The sequence below is a fragment of the Ixodes scapularis genome, unplaced genomic scaffold (genome assembly GCF_016920785.2).
Source record: "Ixodes scapularis isolate PalLabHiFi unplaced genomic scaffold, ASM1692078v2 PGA_scaffold4__175_contigs__length_147842914, whole genome shotgun sequence".
In the NCBI taxonomy this organism is placed as follows: domain Eukaryota; kingdom Metazoa; phylum Arthropoda; class Arachnida; order Ixodida; family Ixodidae; genus Ixodes; species Ixodes scapularis.
In genome coordinates this window covers 24,289,919-24,301,955 of record NW_024609879.1, presented here as the reverse complement: position 1 = coordinate 24,301,955, position 12,037 = coordinate 24,289,919, and the positions used below count along the sequence as shown (strand labels likewise).

General features: G+C 44.2%; 1 long non-coding RNA gene across 1 annotated transcript; it reads right to left on the bottom strand.

The window, feature by feature from the left end:
* Positions 1-3,458: 3,458 nt before the first annotated feature.
* LOC121837678 lies at positions 3,459-10,893 on the bottom strand. Its single transcript, XR_006078288.1, has 2 exons — positions 7,232-10,893; positions 3,459-3,705 (listed from the first exon to the last, which is right to left on the bottom strand). It is a non-coding gene; the product is annotated as an uncharacterized LOC121837678 (long non-coding RNA).
* Between the last annotated feature and the right edge of the window lie 1,144 nt (positions 10,894-12,037).

Genomic DNA, 12,037 nt, shown 5'->3' with positions numbered 1-12,037 from the left:
CGAACCTGGGCTGCTGTTTTCAATTCGCGAAATAGTTACATTTGAAATGTTATGCTTTTTGGCGAATGCATTATTTTGTAGCTAACACTTGGCAAAGCCAACGATCCTTACAAAAATTTAACTGTATAAATCGAACTCTAATTCCATCCTTCTCCCTAAAGCATTCAAGTGCAGAAGAAAACTATTTAGAATTTACTAGGCTTGGCGAATTCGCAAAACTGTAATTGCGGATCGAAGCTAGAACGTGCTTTTCAGGCAACGAGGTATTTATCGTTTTAGTGCCTGGGGCATGTAATGCTCAGACACTTAACTAGGGTGTGCAATGCAAATGAAGCACCTTGTAAGGGCAAATCCCAACACAAAAAGTTTCTTTTTTCTTTTTCTTCGGCTAGCACTTTAGCCAATTTTTGCTGATAAGGCCTGCAACATTTATTAGTATCAAACTGCAATTCAGAGGGGAAACACGTTTTTTTTTTTACATGTGAAGTTACATATTTTTTCTGCTTTGATATAGTGAATGTTTGTTCAAGCTCTTTAGTTGTCTTGCGTGAATAAATGAGGTGAAGCTGGACAGCATTAGACACCTTTACTTAAGTAGACAGTTCTGAGGCTTAGAAAAAGTGTCGCACCAGTAATATTAAATACTTTTGTATGGGTCACAATATAAGATTTTAAATGTGCCTATGCGAGTTTCAAAGCAAGGAATTCCTTTAATAAAAAATGCATAGAGTTAGACAAGTTTTTCACAGTGTCTTAGCTTAAAACTCCATGAGAGGATGTCTTGCACTTCTTATCTATGTGACGTCGTGCCCAAACCGGCTTTCTTGCCAGGCGTGCCATGCATCGAGATGGGTGGTACATGTAATTTCAGGTTGCTACCTTTTGTTTCCAGACCGTGGTTTAGACATTCTTGTTGTGCTCACTGGCATGCGTGTTCTCGTGCTCTTCTGCGACACGCCGGTCGTCCCAGCATCTGACAGAAGGTGCCGTTTCGGTGGTTGCCTGATGAGAGTCTGCTACTGACATTTAAGGGGTATTCACACGAGGGACAAATCTCGGGGATTTCTCCCCGGCACGCGCATCCCACGACGAAAACGTCAGGCTTTGCGATGTGCAAAAGACTCGCGTTTTCATCTCGTGATGCGCGCGTGCCGGGGAGAAATCCCCGGGATTTCTCCCTCGTGTGAATACCCCTTTAAGGGTACTATTATAGTGAGGGTGTACAACATCATAAGAGGTCTGTTTGATTTGCCTGAATTGGCTGAACTAGTTCAGCAGTGCAGGAATTGGCACATTCGATTCACCCTGAAGTTGCACAGCCGCTGCACTGGCACATTCGATTCATCCCAGTTCTAAACGAGTTCAGACCCAGTTCCTCAAAAGCTTGCACCAGCTCCGGAGTCAGTTCAGCGTCTGTGCAGAAGCAGACAACAAGAGCAGATGACACTCCTCGCCCATCTCTGCTTGTGGTGCCATTTCTCAGAGCTCTTGCTCAAATGTCTGCAATGTTTAACAATAACGCCCAGTGAGAGGTTACATTTCCTTTCACTTAAGAAAATAATGCACCCATGGTGGACACAGAATCAAGATCCTAACCTAGGGTAGGAATGTGCTCAATTATGATATTCTGAGAGCGTTTTACGCACCTGCTTGCACAGGTTTGGCTCCCTGTGGTAAGCGTTGAAAGATTGACTTGTGCAAATTGTTTCTTTTTGATGCTACGTGGTGCTATGTTCATATTCTTCTTAAAAGACACAGGAAAAGTATCACACTCTTGATAGCCCCCACCTTGAGTAGCTCTTGGATGCAGACTGACGATCCCGATACATTGCAGAGGTCTGGGATTTAATACAAGGGCACTTGCATGCCCCATAGCTGAGCATAATACTGCATGCTTTGTCCGCTGGTATTTGTGGAAGCCCACTAGTGGGCCTGGGAAAAAAACGCAGAGAATCGGCATTGGCAGGCTAGTTCCATGCCAATATTTCTTGAGAATCAGAATAAATGCTTCAACTTGACACCAAAGTGACGGTTGATAACTGTTTTGGCCAAAACGCTCTCGTCAGGCCTTCGTCTTCGAAGTGACCGCTCCTGACCGCGCACGGCCTCCAGTAACTCCAGACGTGAAATCATCCTGATGCTGCGCATCTATCATCTAAATGCGAAATTCTAGAGACTTGGCCTGAATCTGCTATTGCTAAATGAATGTGAAGGAATCTAGACAAACGCATTTCATACATAAAACTTTTTAGTAGACTGGAGTAAGGAAACATCCACAGAAAAGACTTCGTTTTTATACATTAAAACTAAGGAAATGCGAATGGTCTCATCAAACTGCGAATAATAACATGTAGCATACAACGTGGTGCGGTGAAACGAGAGCTAACAGATGCAGACGACACCCCGTGCTTCTGCTCCGAAAGCCGATCACAGCGCCAGTCCCAACGCGGCGGCTGCACTGGTTCTGCGCCCTCATGGCAAAACAATGTTCATTTTGGGCAGACGCGTTTTGTCAGGCATGATACGCAGTCTTTACCGTTCTATAACTATGTGGTTCAAGGGGGGTGTCATGTTTTTCTAGCGGCATAATGATAAATAAAGAGATTGAGCAAAGGGGTAGTGCTTAAAATGGCACAAAAAGAGGAGCACAAGCATAAGTTACCATTCATATTCACCACGAATTATACCCTCCTCACGTAGCACCATTCGGGAACAAATGTATTTCTATAAGTATCTGCATTCCGGAATACTTTTTCGCCGTTTTGTTGTCACATGCACACCTACATAATAGCTGCAGTTAATTTTTTGCAATTTTGCTGCAAGGTTTTATTGTCAGATCAACATGCACCATATCCCAGATGTTTAATTTCTTAATACCCTGCTCATTAGGTAAGTCTTCCCCTAGTACGAAAGTGTGTTGCAGGGAAGCAAAACTGCTGTTTAGAGTACGAGTGTCTTCTCCACAGTGCACCAAAGCCTATCGAGAAGTGCACTCACCAAAGCTAGTGTGGCCACCTCAACAAACTTAAAATAATGAGGACTATTAGGGAAATTAAGTGTACTGTCCCTGTTCCATACGAAGGTAAAATCAAATAGTGTGTTAGTCCAATCAATAGCCTGTATTTTTGAGAACGAGCACCATCCTCTACCATAATGATCCAGCAAGGTACCAAGCTCCGAGTAAATCTCAAAGTAGCGAGCAGACGTCTAGCTTTTCGTGCAGCGTTGGCACAAATTCATCATAGTATTTTGGTTAATTTTAGCAGCATATAGCAGGTTGAGGCCTTTGGTGCAGCAGTCATATCAGCGAGCCTTCCAAGAAGTATGAAGTTTAATATGCTAACTGTTTCAATTGTCAGTCCCTTTGATACATTTGCTTTGCTTCAATGTAACCTGTTCTGCAGCATTATCTTGAACGAATGTTGCTGCCGGTGTTTTTGCAACAAGAATAGCATGAATGAAATGGATGCAAAAAGTTTATTTCAACAAAATAAGACCTACCACAAGCACAAAAAAAGAAATGAACTAAATGCAAACTAAAAAGAAAAAGGAACATTAACAACAAAAAAAAAGAAGCTTGTTGGTCCGTGGGCATGAATGCTTATCTTGTAGTTGGAAGTTGTTTTCACAACTTCCTGACAGAAGCCGTTTCTCTATCCAACACCTTAGAGCACGCTCTCTAGCAGTCGGGCTCCTCCAAAAGACCTAAATTAAAGAAAAGAAAAAGATTAAAAGCACCATGCACCAAAGCATAAAAATTCAAATTACTAAGCTGTTTTTGTCTTGTCCCCCATAGGAATCAGCAGCTGTACATAGTACTTTTTTATGCTAAATATAAGGGAAAAAAGACGGTATTTGAAATGGAGAGGGCACTCTGTTGCAGATGATAAGGTGTGACCTGATAACCAGTTGCGAATTATTTCATTAAACTTAAGCCCCAACATTTACTGCGGTGTCGTGAGGAATCTGCTGATGCTGACAAGGTTTGACTAGAGGAAAATTGGCGACTCCCTCGCCAGGGGGAGGAGGCAGTGGATGTTGTTTCTGGTTTTTGTTAATGTTTTAGGCTAGGTGGTGGAAGCTGCCACCCATTATAAAGGGTACAGCTATTATTATCCATCTATTAGTCTCGAGAGCAAGTTTTTTTGTTTTTTTTTTTACAACAATTGTTACTGAAATTGTTGGCCACGATGAGTGTTTGAACACAATTGTAATAATAACTTGCAACTAATTACAGGGTCACATGCCTTTTCAAATATATCAGTCAGTTTTTGTCATATCAAACTCTAATAATGAAAAGTAAGAAATATGCAGGTGGAAACATAACAAAGGTAAAGAATAACAAGAATAAACATAACAAGGGTAAATCATACCTGCCAAGTTACCCGTATTACCCGGGAGACTCCCGAATTTTGACCAATTAGTACGATTGCCAGAAAAATCTCCCAAAAAACTCAAATCCCCCCCTTCCCTCCTCGCACTTAAATAAGTGGTTTTTGCCGTCGTAACAAACGGCTGCTATGATAGCGAGGCGCAGCAGTTTTTCGCTAGCATGAGCAGTGCAATATAAATATAATGAAGTTGTCTTCATTTACATTTGTTATCAATATCTCTTTTTAAAAAACATTTACCCCCCCCCCCCCCCCCCCCCGCTTAGAAAGTCTCCCGGATTTGGTTTTTCCGAACTTGGCGGGTATGGTAAATAAAGTTCAAGGTCTTGAAACAGTCATTTAGGATAACCTCTGCCTATCCTTCTGCATTCCAGTGACAATACACCCTCGACTGCATGCAAACTGTATGCCACAATTAGGTTTTCTGCCTGGACACTCCTCGTGAAAGAGGGACGGACAACCTAAATATTGAATAATGCCAACAGCACCGGCACAAAGCAGAGGCTGCCTGCACAAGCAATGAACAGCGTAAGCGAAGTCTTTTGGTCGCACTTGAGAAACAATAAAATTTATTATGGGAAAGTCTTTTGTCATTCCCTTTAGGATGCAGTTTAGTAAATGGGTCCTCATTGACTGTTGTCAGAAGCTTACAGAGGTAAGATCTTTGCCGGATGCTATGTATTGCATGTTAGCTATTGTGAATAAGCCACAATCCAGAGTGCCGCCTTGACTTTGTGAGCCATCTCGGTGGCTCTGAGGCGAGACCGCTGGCCTACGGATCCCCATGTGGCGGGTTCAAATCCCGGCCGAGGTGCCCACAATCTGACGGAGGCTTATTGCGGAGGAGGCGCCGTGTAACCGAGCTTTCGGTTGCACGTCAAAAGATCCCCAGGTGGTCCAAATTAATCCTCAGTCCTCCGCTGGGGTGTGCCAGATGCCCGTCGTTGGTTTGCCATGTAAAACTCCCAAATTTGACTTTGACTTGGCCTCGACTTTGTGCAGGTTTTATAAAAACATTTATAGTGGCCAATTGTAACTTCAGAATGCTGCACAGTTGCTCGACAAAATCAGGAGGAACATTGTCAATATAACCATACGCAAAGAGAGAGTTTGGAGGTGACCCAATGTTTGATACTGAGAGCCAATGCAGTGACGTGATCGCTCAGTCGTTTTGGAGCAGCTCTTGGAGCAGCCAAAAGAACTTTTGGAGCACAAGCGCACATTCTATTTTCATTCATAGCACTGCAAATATTACATTAAGATTCATGTGTTGACCTGTCCAACTAGGCAGAGTCTACTTTGCCTTCTCACTTATGTGCAACCTTTTGTTATCATCGATTGCACAGCAGGACTGATTTCCTCAAGCACAAAACTAGCAGTTTACTTGCACGCAGACGCACCAGACACGGTGACAAGATGACAGATAAAGGACAGCATGAATTGTGGTGAATTGTAAATTTAGGTATGGAATCCCAGTGAAATAATGCTAGAATGCAATAATTTTGAGTGCCTAAATTTGTTTCCTTCAAGTTCTAGAGGTTGTAATAAAACTGCAGTTCTTAATAGAGAAAAAAAAGCACTCGTCATTTGATTATGAAACATCAGTTATATTTTATACCTAGAACTCCATAACAAAAAAAAATGACCGCATCTCCACATGTTGAATGATGCTGATTGGGGCGAAGCTCTCGGTGGTGCTGATGATACTGATCTTGTTCATAGGTAGTGCTGATGGTGCTGATTTTTTTTTATTGCTCATAGGTAGTGCTGAGCTCTGGGTTGCGTTGGTATGGAATGTGTGGTATGGAACGTGGTTATATACGCATTTGAGCATTTGACAGCCGCCCTCTCGTCTATAAACGTTGAGCCAATGCATGCAAAGTTTAACGCGATTATATACGCATTTGACCGCAGCGCCCTCTCCTGTATAGACGTTGAGCGGCTACATGCAACGTTTCATCCATCTCATCCCCAGCTCTTGAGTTACTACCACACCTCAGAGCCCCTACTCGTCCCGCAGTCGTGGCCGAGTGGTTAAGGCGATGGACTAGAAATCCATTGGGGTCTCCCCGCACAGGTTTGAATCCTGTTGACTGCACAAACATTTTTTTTCTTTTTTTTAAGAAGACAGATGGGATGGCACTCGATGTGAGCATGGATGCCGGACATGGCTAGACCCTAAGGAGCTTCGCCCCTAAAATTGGCCTGTAAATGATAAATATGCCTTCTTATAAACAACTCCGCCGAACTCGCTAAGGTTCTTCTCAAGCTTGCATTCTCTACTTCTGGTAATTTAGCTGCTAATTCACTCACACTTAGATAATAGTGACCACTAAACAAAAAAGTTGGCATAAAACATTAACTTAAAGAAGAGTCTACATAAATATATTTGCAATACTGAAGTATCCTTGCTAATACTAGAATTGGAAAAAGATACCTCCACGATACTGCAGTCAGTCTATCATACATACAAGCCAAATTTTATTCAAAAATCGTCCAGTCTAGCTTTGGAGGTATGCTTTCCCCTTAGCACACAGGTGCGCTGCAGCGAAGCAAGACACAAGCGACACCGCGGTTGTCGCTTCACTGCAGTACACCAGTGAGCGGTGAGAAGAGCACTCAGCGAAACTAACCCGCCAGAACAGAACACGAAAATTATTGCGGAACTTCCGAGTGTTAGAAATAGTCTCGAATAAGATATATTCTAGAAAATAAATGAGGTCTTGACAACTAAGCTTTTGGCAATTAAAAAAACACTGGGTTTAATATAGTAGTCGAAAGTACAAATTTAGGCCATAGTTTCCAAATTCACAAATTTGGGTACTATGGTGGTTGCATACCACCATCGCACAATGCTCTTGCTCAGAGTCCCACAGGTAGACTGCTGTATAGTTCTCTCGCGGTGCTTGGTCTCTCCTGGCTGGCACATGCCGCATCCGGTTCGACGCCAGCCAGTTGTATCTTCATGGCGCTGGAATCCATGTTTGAGACCCCTAATGCCGAGGAGTCAGTGTTAACACAAGCCTTTAAGAACACAACATTCGTGCCCTCTGAGCTTCGTAGGCGACTTCAGGGATGCGCCCGGCAAAATACAAGAAAAAAGGCAAAACACAATGGCACTCGCTTACACGAGTAATGTCTGTGTTTGATGCGAAATCAGACAGAGTTAGTATGTTATATGACGTAATATTCTAAAGATCTGCAAACTCACACAATCCTATCGTTCCGGCCAAATTGCAAGTTGTTAAAATTAAGTTTTGGCGCAATGTTGGCTCGAGTTCCTCAGATTTTGGTCAAATGTAGCAAGATGTAGTACTTTGGCACAAGTATCACATCACTGCCAATGGTCTGGAACTCTTGTATGCAATAGCTGAATGAAAGCATCTCTCACCTGTTTGAAGTTTAGTCCCTCAGCTAACAGAACAGCTTGAAAAGTACCCCAATGTGGAAATGTTTTATGTGTTACGTAAAACATTTACGCACAATATTCATAACACTATCAGACAGAGAACTGTTGGATCTTACACATGCCCGTTCTTTTTCAGTAAGTAAATAACTTCTGTAGAGAGGAATTAACTCTGCCCCATATCGTACTAAGGCGAAGTGCCTTGTTGTGGAGCATTCCAGAAAGTGCATGCTTATAACTGTCACATTTCGTGGTCTGCCTCCTGCGTTTGATCAAACTAATGCACAGTTTTTCGGAAAAGGTTGCCCCACCGATTGTTGTCTATTAGCCGCTGCTGAGATACATCCTCTCAAGCTGCACAGGGTGCAACAGACTATGGCAAGAGCTGCACCTGGTTGCTAGGGAAGGTTGCAAAAGAAACGCCTTAATATCAATCAATTTTTCATTTAGCCCTCGTTCACCGCATTGGGCCAAGGAGTTAGCTGTTGGTTTGACTAGATGAACTCAACCATGGAGTACTTAAATTCATCAGATTGAACTAGTGAACATGTCTTTGACCTTTTTTTTTAAAAAATACATGCAACCCTTTTTTGGTCCAGTCTTCAAATGCTGCTAGATAGGTTGGATAGTTGCTAAACTAGGCCTGCAGGAAAATGGTTCTGCAGCAGGGCTGTGACGGGATGCTTGCCTCCAGTGGCCCTGCTCTTTGTCGCACATGCTGGGCTGTCCTCCCCCAAGCCAGACAATGGATTATCGGACACATACAAAGAACAGAGGCACCCTATGCAGGGTCTACTCCATCCCAAGCAATTGTGGGGAGATGCAATAGTGGCAGTATGGTTTAGTGCCTTACACAGCCTGCGAGACCCTCGCTTCGTGCTCTTGTACTTCACCCACGCTGCTTTCCTCCTCCCACCGTGCTTTGGAAAGGGCACGTTACCTTGGTTTCAGTCACTTCAAAGGCCACCCACTTACCAGCCTCTACAGCTGTGCTCCCCGAGGAAGTGACTTTTAAGCACTTCTCTGCACTAGCTTTCCCACCCGAAGCATTGCCAGTGGCACGGGCTGCTTGCTCCCATGTCTTTACAGGAGCTGTGCTCCCCGAGGAAGAGGCTTTTGGGCACTCCTCTACACTAGCTTCATGCTCACCATTCTCTGCACAAGCTGCAACTTCCAAGAAAGTGGTTTTAGGCATTCTGCACTAGCTTTTCTACCCGAAGCATCGGCAGTGACAAGGGCTGCTTGCTCGCAGGCCTTTACAGAAGCTGTGCTTCCCAAGGAAGTGGCTTTTGGGCACTCCTCTGCACTAGCTTCACACTCACCGTTCCCTCCAAAAGCTGTGCTTCCAAAGGAAGTGGTTTTCGGGCACTCCCCTGCACTATACTCCGTTTCACCTTCAGTCCAAGCGCAGTGGACGCTATAGGAGCCATCCCAGCCAATCCAGCGTTGAGAGGGTGGCATGTGACCTTGAGCTACGGGTGTCGCTCTGCCCAACAGGCAGGTCACGCGATTTTCTCCTGGTGCTGGATCGGCTGGAATGGCTTGTGGCGTCCACTGCGCTGAGACCGAAGGTGGAACGGAGCATAGCCTTTCCACTCAAAGAAGCTGTGCTCCTTGAAGATGTGGCTTTCAGGCACTCCTCTGCATTAGCAAGAGGCATGCTCTCCCAGGTTTGCCCTACCTGACTGTCCTTGCTGTGGACTCAAACACCACCAACCAGCCTAACCCAGCACCACGGCTCTACTTCACTGGCACATCAGAAGGCTTGCCTCGTCTGTGCCTCCGCTCAGCCTTTCCATATGTGACAACTGGTTGGCTTCTGTCCAAAACGAGCTCAGAGGCCATGCAAGCACCTGGTTCAGGAGAGCCTGTAGATTTTGACATCTCTGCACCTCATCAGCAGCTGCTTCACAAGGTGCACAGGTACTCTCAGGGGAGGAAGCAGCAGAAGCAAGTGGCAGAGGTGGTGCGGAAGCAGCGGGAGAGCAAAGTGGAGGAAACTCAACCTCACAGAGCATGGCTGGTGGAACTTTTGATGGTCCAGCCAGCGCTTGAAGAAGCCTTCATTGTTGTCCCCTAGTACTCCCGCTGAATTCTGGCCCCGGCCATCTTCTGCACGATGTTCTGCGCCTGCTGGTTCATGAACTTGGCAAGAACCTGCCCAGATAGCTGAGAGTGCCCAACTATTAACCTCTACACTACAGCACCAAACCTGACTGTCAGCCTAACTTAATTGTCTGAGTTAGTGTCCATTTAAAGTTTTAAGCAGTGTTTCATAAAGTAAAGCATATCTAAAAACTACTTGAAGTGAAGTTGGAGTAATCATGTACATCAAGTTGAGTAGTAAGTATACAGGGCGAGATGCAGTTGAAGTAAAGTACAATAAATGCAGTCTTTTTTTTAAATAAAGTAAACTGATGGTCCTCTTCATTCCCACTCTGAGTGTCTTTCAAATCATGGTATGCATAGGTACTCAAGTGTGTAATATGGGAATTATTTGCGGTACTAGCGGCAAATATCAGACATGGCCAAGAGGCCACCCAGTACTTTTTTTATCTCCCCGATGAGCGGCTTGCATTTTCGTTACATCAGCAGTCATTACTCCGTACCATGCTCCTGTGCTCGTACCTTCTGCAGCATAAATTTCACACCTTCAAACTTGTACTTCTTGGCCAGAACAAGTAGGAATGACATTGCGTGCAAAGCATGTATTAACATAAAGTTATAAGCCACTTATAACTGCCAGTCCTCTGAGAGGAATGGCCAGAAGAGGTTTCGAAAGAAATCAACACTTTTGCATAATAACAGCCTACCACTTTGTTGTTAGGTTGGTGCAAAATTATACTCTACCTCAGAAGTTGTAGGTACTATTTGGAAAGCCAAGGACATCGGCACATGGGTTTTGAAAGAGCTTAGAGTTTCCTGAGCCCTCACGAAACAGACCAGTGCTCGGATCAATGCATTTGTCTCTGTGTGTTTCCCAGAGCTGTATGAAACATCCGAGACGAAGTATGGTTAAGAGAGTTCAAAGGAACCATTTTCCAGCTCTAGTAACAATATGACATGCAGGTGCACACATTCCATGCACAGTGAATACCAGCGGAACTAATGATATCAAAATCAGAGTTGAAAAATGGTTCTCTAAAACTCTGTTGTCTTCTAAGAACGATGAAAAAGACATTGTTCTCAAAGACAATATGAAGCAATGCATCGTCTGCTTACGCACCTCGCTAGGTAAGAATATACCTCGCAAATTTAGTAAGACCAGGTTTGGAGAATGTACTTGTAGTAGGGAGTTGTAGTTTCCTTGCAAAGTACTAAAAACAAATACTTCAAATTAAGTTCTTGTGAACACTGAGTATAAGGGTGATTGTAATTTTCATACACCCTCAAAAGTAAAATTTTTTAAACAAATGTTTTTTTTTTTTTTAGGTTTACGTGCTAAGCGCAACGGAGGGCACAGGAATATTTAGACCACCAGGGGGATTTTTTGTTGAGCAACCGAAAGCTCACATTACCACGGTGCCTTTTCTGCAATAAGCCTCTTTCACATTGTAAACACCTCAGTCAACATTTTTTCTTAAGTACATTGCAACTGAATATGCACAGACGCGTACTTGTACGGCTACTACTGTAGCCATCCTTGCGATCGATGTCTCTATATTTCTGCTCGTCGGCACAGACGCCATACCTCGTTGCCCATCTGGCTTGGGTGGGTGCCGTCGCAATAGTGGGCACTACTAGAGTGATGGTGTTTTTCTTGTTGCTCGCCAGAGGACGCTATCATTTATAAAGTGCTTATATAAGAACCGGTGGGGCGCATGGAAATAAAAGGGCTTTTTTTTCGTTTTGGTTGTTGTCACGAGCTGGGCTGCTGTTACTTGGTCGTCGTCCGTTCCGAACATGGTGTCAGAAGCTGGCTAACACCGTCACTATGGCGGAAGGTGACCTCCGTATCCAAGTAGTTTGCGTCGGAACTTCATCCGCACCATTCACTTTCACCAGCCCGGCGAAATGGCCGACTTGGATTGCAACGAGGGCAGTCAGGTATGGATCAGTTCTTTGCAAAGAAGTCTTTCACGGTATGCACCATGCACTCTACTTCACCGTTACTCTGGGGGTATCACGGGCTGCTGCCTCTTCGCCATCGTCCATTCCGAATGTTCCAGCTAAAAGGACTATGTTCTGATTGTAGACTACTACTCAAGGTTTCCTGAGGTCATCTCTCTCGGATCTACAT